The following is an 11,164-nucleotide window of genomic DNA, read 5'->3' as shown; positions in this document are numbered from 1 at the left end:
CAATCCCAGTTTTGCAGCTGCAGGATTGAGGCTCAGAGGAGTCAAATACCTTGCCAAAGGCCACACAGCAATTGGCACAGCCAACTTTCACAGCACCCGTAACCAGTGTCCCTAACCATTACACGCACCGCCCATGCTCTGCCCAGACCACCAGCCTTCCCAACGCGGATCTCTCTTTTCCTGGCAAGAGGTCAACCTATCGCTCTCAGGCCGTAGTCTTCAGAGAGAAGGATGCTGTAACAGCCAGTGGATGGGAAACCACCCCTCAATCCATAAACATGTAACAGAGAAGACGTAAGGATTTCCCATTAGATACTCTGTACCACTGCCGAGGAGTAATAAAAACAGGGAGCATTTATTGAGCACTTAGGTACTACTCTGTTCTCAACAATTTCATGACGCGGGTCTTGGTATCATGCCCATTGTGCAGATGAGGAACCTGAGACACACAGGCATAAAGCAGCTTGCCCAAAGTCACAGAAGGGGTAAGTGGAAGAGCTAGGATTCCACTAACTGAGCAAATCTCTGCTGACTGCCTTCCACGTGCAGGTGCTACTCTAGGGACTGGGGAAAGCCAAGAACAGAGCGGTCAGAAACCTCTTAGATCTGTGCTCTGTATCTTACCCATCCACACACCCGGGATGAGGAGGACAATGGTGAAGGTGACTACGTCTACTACTATTTACTGAGCACCTACTATGTGGCAGGCCTCGACCCGCTCAACTATAAAGTCAGGCCGGTACTGTCTACCTCCCAGCCTAAAGCAGGGGCATATTGTCTCATTTAATTCTCCGAAACCCTCCTGAAGTCTCACGACAACGTCCACGTTGTCCATTTCGCCCATTTCGCCATTGACCAAAGCAAGGCTGAGTCAAGGTCAGTCACCTGCCCCTCCCTGACCATTGAATCCAAATGCGCCCCTTGCTACAGGGCCAACCTCAAGTTCCATCTTCCCTAAGAGAACTTCTTTGACCCGCCCGGCCTCCTCTGGCTCCTCTAGATTCTTACAACGGCAGTTATCTGAGCAATCGGGAGAGAGGCGTCTGAAACCAGAGAAACATAAAAACGTATTAGGTAATGCTTGTAAGTGCTGGCACCAGATTGAGGCCATAGCTAGGCTCCTTCTCACAGTCCCCCTGCCCTCGCCAGTTGGAGGAGGCCTCGGGATTTCAGAGCTGCCCTCAGTACCCCCTTTCTTTGAAAGATAATTGAGCTTTTATCTGGGTGGATGTGCAGAGCCAAATTCAGGTGGTATTACTCTCCTGGAAAGGTAACTGCGCTTCGTGACGTTGTTCATTACCAAAGAGGAATTCGATGAGGCCATCGCCAAGAACTCGCTTTTCGTGACAATCGATGCTGGGCTGCTCTCATCCAGACGGTTAACATGGGGAGGCCGGGATGAGTTACAGGAGCACCATGCAGTCCATCCACGGGATGGGGGGACTGGGACTGCCAAGTCTTTGCACACGACGCTCCTTCTGCCCAGGCTCTGATGCCTGTCCTTCTAAGCTTCGCCTGGAAGACTCCTATGAAGCCCTCAAAACCCAGATTAAGGATCAACCCCCCTGTGAATTCTCCTTGACTCTCAGAGGCAGATTCAGACCCCCCTTCCTCTGTGTTCCCAACGTACCTTATTCATATGCTCGTTGGAGCATATTCTGTATTACGTATGATATTAACATTTATATACACAGATACATATTTATATCTCTTTTTAAGCTGTGAACTCTACAGGGAGTTGGACCCTTTCCCCCTGTAGTAAACTTCTCCGTCAAGGCTTGGCTCAAATGCCTCCTCCTCTGTGAAGCCCTCCTTGATTAGCGCCTCCCTCCACATAGCACTTTGTGCAATTCTCCACCATAGCATTTGAACCTGTGTGTGTGTGTGTGTGTGTGTGTGTGTGCTCATGTATACAATCCGGTGTTCCCTCGAGGTTGTGCGCTCCTCAAGGGCTTGACTGTTTCATGATTTTTTTTCTGCATCCCTGAATCTTCACCCAATTCCTGGCACGTGGTGAGTTCTCATTATTTGTATGAGGCTAATAAATCCTGAGGCCCGTGTGGCTTGTTTCTGGGTGCCATTAGATCGGAAGGACCGTGGTCCAGCAAGCAATACAATGAAGAGGGAATTGTGTTCTTTGCCCCAGTATCTTGAAGAACACAGAAGGAGTGCAATATGTAATTCACAGGGACGCTTCCCAAACTCCTTTCCACCGCACCCCACCCCATTCTCTTATACTCTGGGACAGCTCTGGAACCTGTCACTGTCAACCCCTCTCTCCTTCTTTCCCACTGGTGCGCGTGCGCACACACACACACACACACACACACACACACACGAGCATGATGTCTAATGCCAGCCTTAGCAGCTGGTTGTCCCTCTTCACACCCCGTCCCCCCTCCCGCTCCACTCTCCTCTCCCAGTCTTTGTTAAACACCAGTTTAGCTCGCCTGCCTGCTTTGTGTTTCCTTTCCACTTCAAGCGAGAGTCCGTTCCCCTTCTCTGCCCATGTCTTTGAGATTCTGCCTCTCTCTGTCCATTCTCCCGTGTTTGTACCCTCCCCCCAGTCTAGAGGAACCAGGCTGGCAAAACCTGGTTTCCACAGGAGGGGAAAAAACTCAACATGAGCAGTGGCTGGGGGGCCGAGCAGGGTGCCAGACGCAGGAAGCATCCACATGTTAAGGAATGTTGTCTGGGCCGCGTTGAATGGATGGGGACGTGGATGTATAGGTTAATCTCATGTATCTACTCAATAAATAGCCATAGTGGACCTACTGTAAAACAGTCATAGGCACCGGGAAACAGACCTTGATAGGAGAAGCAAGCTGGAAATCCTATGTGATAAGGTACGCTCATCAAACTATCCCTTTACTGAGAAAGGGGTCACAGTATACACCCCTACCCTCTAGGATGAGTTATTCTGTTTCAAGCAAAACTCCCTGGGCTGAAAACCTCCATCCCTATTTGTTACATGCGAAACTGACCCCAGGGAAGTCAAAAATGAATTACCCAAGATCTTTCAACGAGAAAACAGAGGCTCCTCAGCCTTTTCCCTTTACCTCAGGTTGCAGTGAAGAGACTGTTTTGATTGGAAATCCGTGGAATCTTGGGCCCTTTAACTTCTCAGGGTAGTTATTTTAGGATTTGATGTGAGCCAAAAGGCCAATGATGAGTCACAGTGTGAATATATTAATATAATTATTATAACAAGACAACGATAGCTACTATTCACTAAGCATTTACTGCCCTCTACAATGCATGATCTCATTTAATTCTTTCAAGAATCCCTCAAGACAGATAGATATTAAGACCAGGAGACTGAAATTGCAGAGCTTAACTTGTCCAAGGTCCACAAGGTCAGCTCCAGAGTGAAGATGCAGATACAAGAGACTGCGTGCTCTTGGCTACAATGGTCAAGTTCTCTCCATCAGCCAAGACCCTCAGTGCCACTCAGAGCCGTCTCCAGGATGCTGGGAACCAGGGTGAGCTTTCTGGTCTATATTTAGCTTCCTTCTCCACCCCTTATCCCCAGTTCCTACACACACACACACACACACACACACACACACACGCACATGCACACACACACACGTGGTAAAGGTGGTAACTTAGAGAGGTAGTTGGTGGGAGAAGAAAAGACGGTCTACCAGCTGGGGATAAAGGAACCGCAAAGCCCACATACCGGAAGATGGATGTGGTCTAAATAACCTCAGCACCCTGAACAGCTCCTCCTTCCAAGCCCAGGGATGTGCTGGCTGGTGCCCTGTAAAGCCTGCCGCAGGCAGGCTCGAGAGCCTGGGGAACAGCTCCAGGGCCCCTCCCCCTCCATTCTCAACTGGCCTCCCCTTTTCCCCACTTTCTACCCAGAGCCCAGCCTCTGGGTTGAGACTTCATCCAGCTGCCTCCTTCAGCCATTGCTTTGGAATGCTGCCTTTCAGCCAGAGCTGGAGAGAGAGAGAGAGAGAGAGAGAGAGCGAGAGAGAGAGAGCAGGGCCTCTGGGCAGGCGAATCAGCTCACCTCCCTTAAAGGGATGTCCTTTAAGTATCCATTCAGCACCGATTTAAAGAGAAGGGGTGGGTTGGCAAGAAGGCCTGCTGGTGGCTGGTCCAGCCTGTCCTCCGTTTATCACGGCAGTTTGGCTCCCACCCTTGCAAAGCCCAAGCCCCACGACTGACTCAGTCACGGTCTCCTTGGAGGGCAGTTGGCAGTCTGAGCGGCTTTTTTGGAGATCACCCACATATGCATGTTGTCAAAGTACTTCTTACAACCCTGCGCTGTATTCTTGGAACGAGCGCTGGGGTCATTGTTTCCTCACCTTTGTCTCTCTCCAGCATTGGCTGCTTACGTTTCAGGCCCTGCCCAGAGGATCCCTCCTGCCTTTGGATCTCTCTAAGCTCCAAACTGGGCCCCTAAGCGAATTCTGCTCACCCCATGCTGAGAACAGACGTCTGGAGTCCCCACCCAGGTGCAGGAATCCTGGCTCCAGCAGAGAAGGAGTTCAAACGGGATTCTTTTCACAGGGTTAACATTTCAGCAGCATCTTACAATCAATGTTAGCCATTTAATGTGGCGGCATTTCTGATTGTGTACCCAAAAGCCATTAGTAAATCAGAGAAGCACTTGCAATCAATGGTGTCTTGGAAATATCTGTAGCTTTAACTGACAGACACACACACACAACACACACACACACACACACACACACACACTTCTTTTGTTTTCCTACCGCACTTTGTGTCTACCTCTTTTATAACTCTTGTCAGGGTGCATCATCATTGTTTGTGTGTGTGTATCTCACCCACTAGACAGTGAGGTCCTCAAGGGCAAAGTCTGTCTAATTCATTTTTATACTCCAATGCCAGCACTGTGTCCAGCACCTCATAGGCACTGAATTCGATTTGTTTGAATTGATGTGTAAGAGAGTGAATTCAGATGGCTCGTCTAGGGGGCACGCATCAGTCTTGGGACCGGAGGGTCTTTTTTTTTTTTTTCACTGATTAGAATAGGTGGCCATGCCTCTCTCTAGGGGGGCCCAATGCCCCTGTCGTGGAGCGACATGGCCCAAGCACAGAATGGGTCCTTAGAGAAACTTCCAACCCTGGGCTAGTGCTACCACAAAGGGTCCCTTCTCCCAGGCCTTGGAGCCCCCTGCCCGGGCCAGGCATCAAGCTCAGGGTAAAGAAATCCAGTGTGTGACTCACACTGGAAACCTGGAAGGAACAGATCTGTATCATGGAGGACTTGCTGGCCACTGTGTCATCGGTTATTTAGCATCAGGTTTTCAGAAAGATCTTCGGGGACTTCACTCCAGCCAGATGACCTCATGCTGAGCGAGATTTATGGCCTCTTGAGGGAGGAGTAAGGCTATGAGGTAACAGAGGGAAGAGAGCCCTATAATTATGCATGAAACCATATCATCCCCCTGCTCCTTTATGAATCAGGCCAACAATGAGACACTGCAATTGCCATTTTGGAAAGAAAAAAAAAAAAGAGGGCACCTGAGTGGCTCAGTCGGTTAAGCTGTGCTGACAGCTCAGAGCCTGGAGCCTGCTTCAGATTTTGTGTCTCCCTCTGTCTCTGCCCCTTCCCTTCTCTCTCTCTCTCTCTCTCTCAAAAATGAATAAACATTAAAAAATTTTTAAGAAAAAAAGATATGACAAAATCCACCTGCCAATTTGTCTCTTCTTAATAATTGCAATATTCACCAACATTGCATTTGTATTTTTGTGCATCAGATACAGCAATATGTAGCAGGCACTCATTGAATTTTTGTGGACAATTTGAGCGAATGTTCTTTTACACACATTATCTCTTCTAAAGCACACAACAGCTCTTTGGGGTGGACACCAATGTATGAGTTTGCTCGGGCCGCCATAACAAAGCACCACAGGCTGAGTGGACTTATGTCACAGACATTTATTTCCTCACAACTTTGGAAGCTGGAAGTCTGAGATCGAGGCATCAGTAGGCTTGCTTTGATCCAAGGGCTCTCTCCTTGGCTTGTAGATGCCATCTTCTCCCTGTGTCCTCACACGGCCTTCCCTCTGTGTCTGTGTCCTAAGCTCCTCTTCTGAGGACACGGTCATATGGGATTAGAGCTCGCCCTCATGACCTCCTTAATGATGTGAAGAATGAAGGTAAAAGGAAATGTAGATAAAATTAAATTTGCTTATATAACCTGCAGCCCATTGACAAATACTGGAGACAGGCAGAGAATGACCCTCCTGCAGGAACTCCTAATCTTAATGTTAACGCTTTGGTAGAGGGAAAAACAACCTTCGCTTGATGATAGCTAAGCCTCCAAGATGCTGTCAGTCCTCTCTACATGAAAACCCTTTTGGAAATGTCGTCTTTACCTCTCCCAGCCCCCCCGCCAAAGTGTATAATCAATGGTGCCTCAAAATCCCAGGGCAGCTCTTTCTGCCCATGGGTCCTGGCCCCTGTGCTTTAATAAGACCACCTTTTTGCACCAGACGTGTCTCAAGAATTCCTTCTTGACCGTTGGCTCTGGACCCCAGCACTTCAAACCACATCACGAGGACCACAACAACCTGCTAGTACAAGACTTCAGTAAGTACCTGGGTGTTTTCACAAGTGTCTCAACTGGTGTCCACATTCATCATGGTTCCCTCCCCTTCTCTCCAGGTTGGAGTGGCCAGGTCAGTTTGGATTAGATTGTGAAACACCTTGACTGTAAATATGAAGGAGGTGAGCTCTTATCTTATGTCAGCAGGGATGTCTTGGCAGTTTTTAAGAAGGGCCAAATTGTTTTTTTCAGGAACATACCACCCAGGAAGGGAGGAGACGGATTGGGGGACAATAGTCTAATCAGAAAGACCAATAATGACACTGTTGACCGTTTTTCAAACTAAGTTCTACAGAGTCTATGCATTCCATGGAGGTGCCTCAGAGGTCACCTGAGGCCCAGGAAGCATTGTGTGGAAGAGAAGAGGGGACCTGAGTTTCAAAGAGCAGCTGGACCCATGATTACTTTCTTTGTAAATAGTACACATTAGCTCAATAACGAAAATTGCAAACCTCTGATCTACATGAAACACAATGAGACCATAAATAAGAAGGGAAGAGGAAGAAGGGTGAAGGAGGAGGAGTCTCTCTCTCGAGGAGAGATAACTGGTTCTCCACAGACAGATCACAAGGAAGAAGAGAGAAGCCATTTTTCAGATGGCTGACCCACACATCCTGCCAGTTCCAGTCTCACCCAGGGTGGGTCTACTTCCAAACTCACTCACGTGGTTGTTGATAGATTTCAGATCCCCGAGGCTGTCAGAATGAGAGACTCGGCTTCTTGCTGGCCATTGGGCGAGGCTGCCAATGGTACATCACCTCTCCACAAACAGCTCATAACATGGCAGCCGGCTCCGTTGATGATCAAGTGAGAAGGGCAGAGAGCAAGACTGAAGTCACGATCCTGTGTAACCTAACCATGGAAATGACATCTAGTCACTTCTGTTAGACACCGGTCACTGGGTCCAGCCCCCCTCTCCAGGCGAGGGGTTAAACTCCAGGTTTAACCTAGGGATCTTGGAGAGCCATTTTAGAAGAGCCCACTATACTCAGGGATAAAGACTTAACAGAGTACCCCCTGTTGCCCCCTTACTGCCCCCTCAGTTCTCGCTGCCCCCTCAATTACTCCTTCCCAAGGGGGGAGAAGTGACGTCCCTTAACTAGTGAGTTTGGGGAACGTGACTGGGATATGTGGGTCAACCATCTGAAAAATGGCTTCTCTCTTCTTCCTTGGGATCCATCCGTCTGTGGAGAACCGGTTCCGCTATGCCACTGACCATGACAGCAGCTGAGCCGTAAAGGCTCTGTCTCCCCTAGGAGAGAGCTTCCCTTCCCTAGAGCCACTGGGGAGAACTCCCTCAGTCTGGGTCCAGAAGTAGGCAACCCACTTTGGCTGCATACCTATGCCACAATCTCCAGCCTCAGCTTCATCCAAAACGAAGTTGGTGTTTTTGTCACCATTGGCCTGATAATTCCGGTTCTCTCCATTAGCTTAGAACTCTGGCAAGGAAGAGAGGCGCCCCTCTCAAACCCCACTGCCATTCTTGAAAGAGTTGGGGTCTGGAACCCACCTAACCTGAGCAGGGCAGGCTGCACGGTCACATGAACGCAGGCGCTCAGCAGGGTCCTGCCCTTGGTTTAACACTCTGCTGTCACCGTCTTGAATTTCTTCACAATTTTTAAACAGAGGTCCCACATCTTCATTTTGCACTAAGCCCCGCAAATCATCTGGTTGATCCTGAACCTGAGTTTGATCCTGCTTTTGCCGCTAGCCTCCAGGTCTTGGACACGTGACCAACCCCCTCTAGATTTCTCACTTGCAAAAAGGGGCTGAATACCCAATATCTAGCACTAGGGTTGTTGGGAGTCTCAGGTGAGGCGGCATAGGTGTGAATGGTAGAACTACCCCTGGGTGTTTAACCTCCAGCGAATTAATTGGCCACCTCTGCCCAACGCAGATCCTGACCGGAACAGCTAAACAAACATGGCAGGAGGAAGGAATAGAAGACCCATTCTGGTCCCAGGGAGAAAGCATCAGTCTGAGATTCTGACACGGAAGCCAGTGCACCCTGCAAAGGCCCTTCCATGTATCCCAGCAACCCCATGAGCAGTTCCCACAATGCACTGTTGATGCCGCCACTCAGGAGCCTCTAGGGAGCCAAGGCCACGATGGGACATGAGGTCTCCAGGAGACCCAGACCTCATGGAAAGGTCATCTGCTGTAAAAGAACCAGTACCCTGAACGTTCACTTTCCAAACGAAGAGGAAATGTGTGCAGACATCAGGCCATCAACTTACACAACTCGAGAAAACACTAATCGTTAATGTATTTCATTGAGAAATACCAGAGAGAGAGAGAGAGAGAGAGAGAGATGCTTTTTTTGTTACTTGACTAATTTACTGCATTTCATGTTTAAATTGAAGTATCTACTTATACAATTATGAACCATCCTGACTCAAAGAAAGTTCACCAAAATAATTTGCTTATGTAACATTGTCTTCCGATATACCTGCTATTTTCATTTCATTCTGTGTTTTTATTCTGCCCGAGTCGAAAGATCTAATTATATTTTTAAAGTGTCCCATTAAACCAAAATAACGATCCTGCTACAATAACCATCATGAGCTAGTTGGTCCTGACTTGTATCACATTTTGAAATGTCATGCTTTTTTTAATGGTTGTTTTCCCAAGAGGGTTTATAGCTTTTTGCAATTAGGCAGCCTTGTAAAGCATGGTTTTAGATGATTTCAATGTTTCAAACCAACTGAGCATTTCAAACACCCATTTCCTTTGCCTTTTTAAAATTAATAATAATGCCTTTCACGTATCTTGGTTCTTTATAATTGACAAAGTGCAATCACATTTATTGTTTTATTTGCTTCTACTTTCCAGCCCTAGGTTACGTGCTAGAAGAGGGCTTGGGTCACCAACAAAGCAAGAGACTAGAGCTCACATGAATGTAAAAGGAATTTACTGGCAGGATAGCAGGTGGTTCAAGGATCCACATGCAGGCTGGGGGCGGGGAATGTGGCTCCAACATCAGAACCACGGAAATCTGGGCAGCTGAGAACACTGCCAAGAGCCTGTCATCATTGTCTGGTTCAAGTGCAACCACCAGGACTGCCAACATCTCTCTCTCGCTCGCTCGCTCGCTCTCTCGTTATATCTGTGAGATGTTTCCATGTGGTTGCCGGTGATAATAGTTCATGGTTTCTCTGTTTTCACTGCAGTATCACACTCTCTTGTATAATTTTACCAAAACGTCTCGCTCATTCTATTTTTTTATGGATTGTTTCTAGTTTTTGATTATGAAGAACACTACTGCTGTGATAATGGCTTGCACCTGTCTTTTAGTGGACGTGTGCATTAATTTTTCTTAGATGTCGCAATTCCAGAGGAATTGCTGGGCCGTCAGGTAGGCACAGGCTTCACTGTGTAGATACTCAGTGATGGGCTTTTGAGTCTCCTGCACCCAGTGTGAATATTACCTCCTATCCCTGCCCGTCTGTATCATTCCCTACACATGCAAGATCCTGGGGGTGTTCGATCATTCCAGCCCAGACCTCTTGCCCTCACCTAACAGGCCTAGGGCAGAGAACAATGTCCTTGTCAGCTTCCATAGGATGTCCTTCATTCACATCCTGGGATGTCTTCTCAAGCAAGGTGGGGGAAATGAACAAGATGTTCTCGTACCCATGAATCTGTGATGTCATACTCAGTCAGTGAGATGTCCCCATACATATGCTTCCAGGACAGGAGACTGGAGCCCAATCCATGGCTCTGAGGGTCTGGGCCACATGCCAAGGAGCTTCAATGAGGGGAGGCAAGACGGAAAGTTCTGGGGCACAGTGAGAGCTGAGATAGGAAAGGAGCTGGTGGCCTAGGGTCGCATCTGCGGTTCACACCTTCATGTTTTGTGTCATTTAAACATAAAAACACGTTTGCAAATAAACGTTCACATGTAATGCTGATAACCTACTCCTGACCCCAAGATGCCACTGAGTATAAAAATCTACCACTGATTCAAGGCACTTGGTCAGGAATAAAGAATTGGATTGTGAGCTTCCGTTGATGGCATAAAACCGTTCAAAGGAGGGAATATTAACAGTTTCTACAGATGAGACAGTAAGTCATACAAAACGGATCAAAAGGTCTGTGGCTCAGGCTGAAGTGAGGTGGGCTTGGGACCCTGACAACTCAGCCTCCCTCTCCTTCTCCTTGCCTTTCCCACCGTGGTTCCCAAGGCAGCTTTTCGGAACCCTGGAAACTCCTTTGGGCGTGATGAAGAGGGCTGTGTTTTGGAGTGAAGCGCCTCTGTGGCATCGAGCAAGTAGCTTTACCTCTGAACTTCAGCTTCTTCATGTGGGGATAATGAAACGTACTTCTTATGAGGATCGGAATAAGGGCACGCAAACCACCAGGCACGATGCCTGGCCTGTCTTAGGCAAGTGGAGAGAGCTGAATTTGCTTCCATTTCTCCATGACCAACAGAAGGCAGAAGTGGATTCTGGTTTGTTGAACCATCTGTTGGATGAAGCATGTGAGAAAAACCAAAAATGAGGTGGGCAGTACAGGGAAAGAATAGCATGACAACACTTTGCCTAGCTTCCATTCATGACTGACACCAGCTGCTGAGG

This window comes from Lynx rufus, unplaced genomic scaffold (genome assembly GCF_022079265.1).
Source record: "Lynx rufus isolate CCGP_SWC_20201006 ecotype Redwood Valley unplaced genomic scaffold, mLynRuf1.p SCAF_12, whole genome shotgun sequence".
NCBI lineage: Eukaryota > Metazoa > Chordata > Mammalia > Carnivora > Felidae > Lynx > Lynx rufus.
This window is presented reverse-complemented; position numbering follows the sequence as displayed.